A 2,500-nucleotide genomic window follows, 5' to 3' on the forward strand; every position below is an offset into this window, starting at 1 on the left:
TTTCTAAAAACAACCGTGCACACCGAGGTTAAACTTTACCGGCTCCACTCCGACTCGCCGCTCGCCCACTAGTCCGAAGGCAACAAAACATTTGTTTTTCATTTTGATGAAAATTTCTGTTTTTAAATCTTGTTGGTTTGAAATTGTTTTGAAAAGGTTCTTTAAATCTTGCGGGTTTGCAACTCATAAGAGCGTCACTTTCAACGTCCCCGGCATTGGATTGAGTTTCTAAAAACAACCGTGCACACCGAGGTTAAACTTTACCGGCTCCACTCCGACTCGCCGCTCGCCCACAAATCCGAAGGCAACAAAACATTTGTTTTTAATTTTGATGAAATTTTTTGAAAACATTGGCTTGGCAAGCCCCAATCCGCGACTATCCACCCACCGCCACCCCACACGGGTGGTTGTTGTTGAGAAATGAGGTTGTGGTCGACATGCCCGTGCATTTGAGAAGGAGTTCCTAGCACTCCATGCTCTCCCATGCCAAAAAAAAGCCTAGACAACCCCATTTCGCAACTTTCCACGCCTTTTTTTTCCTCCCTCACCCATGGCGGCGGCGTGGTGGCGGCGGCCGGATTCCGGCCACCACCGCCATGGGTGGCAGCCCCCCGACCCCGACACCAAACCCATAATACCGAGGCAACATATCGAGGCAACATGACATGGGTGTGGCGTGGGGGAAGGGGGCTGCAGCTAGGAAGGCATGGGCTGCCATGCATATGCAGGCAACACACACCCCCCTATATAGCATTTTATGCATTTAGCCCTTTGACAGGAAGAGACATCACCTATGCGCGAGGAGTCATAATGGGCTCTAAATAATTCAATACAAGGTATTTGGACGTGATTTTTTGCAGGGATACTAAGAAACATGCAATCTATGATGGGAAAAAGTTTCATAAATTTTTGAAGTCGGGAAGTATTTTTTATTATTTTTAGAAGTCGTAAAATTGAAAAAATCATTAAAACAAATCCGGGAGGAATTTTTTAGTTTTGTAAGTTGGAGAAGGTCCTAAAAATCATAGACTACTTATGGGGAGCTTATTGTGCGAGGAAATTTCAATAAAAACGGGGTTTGACAAGATTTGAAAAATTCTGTCGACATTTGAAAAAACCTGGAACCATGCTGCCGGCATGCTGCGCACATGCTGCGCGCAGGCTGCGCGCATGCTGCGCGCAGACTGCGCGCAGACTGCGCGCATGCCATGGCAGGACAAGTTTCGCTAGCCTCACTGTCGACAGATGCGCAAGCTGCGCGCACAGGCTGCGCGCATGCTGCGCACAGGCTGCGCGCATGCTGCGCACAGACTGCGCGCACGCTGCGCGCATGCCATGGCAGGACAAGTTTCGCTAGCCTCACTGTCGACAGATGCGCAAGCTGCACGCAAGCTCCGCGCACGCTGCGCACAGCCTGCGCGCATGTTGTGCGCAGGCTGCGCGCAGGCGCCGCGCATGCCATGGCAGGACAAGTTTCGCTAGCCTCACTGTCGACAGATGCGCAAGCTGCGCGCACAGGCTGCGCGCACGCCATGGCAGGACAACTTTCGCTAGCCTCACTGTCGACAGAATCAGCACGCTGCGCGCAAGCTGCGCGCGCGCATGGCAGGACAAGTTTCGAAAAATTCTGTCGACAGGCTGCCGGCATGGTGCGCGCACGCTGCCGGCATGCTGTGCGCACGCTGCCGACATGCTGTGCGCACGCTGCGCACAGGCTGCCGGCATGCTGCGCGCAGCCCATGGCAGGACAAGGTCCGAAAAAATCTGTCGACATTTTTACGCCGTGGTAGGCTTCCGCTTCGCGTCACTTTGTCGACATTCAAGCCTACCATTTGTATTGAATTTTTCAAACCTTGTCAAACCCCATTATTCAAATGTCGAAAAATTTTGTCGACATTTTTACGCCATGATAGGCTTCCGCTTCGCGTCACTTTGTCGGAATGCATCGCATGGCGAGGCAAGGCCACGGCATGCCAAGGCGAAGGCAACGCATGGCTTGAATGGCTTGGTCAAGGCCACATCATGGGCACGGCATGCCAAGGCAAGGCGAGGCAAGCCATCCTTAGCCTCGCCTACACTCACTTTCTCGGAATGCATTGGATGATGAGCAATTCCAAGGTAAGGCAACGCATGGCTTGAATGGCTTGGTGTAGGCCACAACTTGGGCATGGCATGCCAATGCAAGGCAAGGCAAGGCAAGCCATCCTTAGCCTCGCCTACACTCACTTTCTCGGAATGCATTGGATGATGAGCAATTCCAAGGTAAGGCAACGCATGGCTTGAATGGCTTGGTGTAGGCCACAACTTGGGCATGGCATGCCAATGCAAGGCAAGGCAAGCCACGCCATCCGAAGCCTCCAATAACCTCACTTTCTCGGAATGCCTTGAATGGGCACGGCATGTGAGGGCAAGGCAAGGTCCTAAATATCATTTTGTAAGTTGGAGAAGGTCCTAAAAATCATAGACTTAATTATAGGGAGCTTATTGTGCGAGGAAATTT

The sequence above is a fragment of the Prunus avium genome, unplaced genomic scaffold (genome assembly GCF_965620075.1).
Source record: "Prunus avium unplaced genomic scaffold, drPruAviu1.hap1.1 HAP1_SCAFFOLD_19, whole genome shotgun sequence".
Classification (NCBI taxonomy): domain Eukaryota; kingdom Viridiplantae; phylum Streptophyta; class Magnoliopsida; order Rosales; family Rosaceae; genus Prunus; species Prunus avium.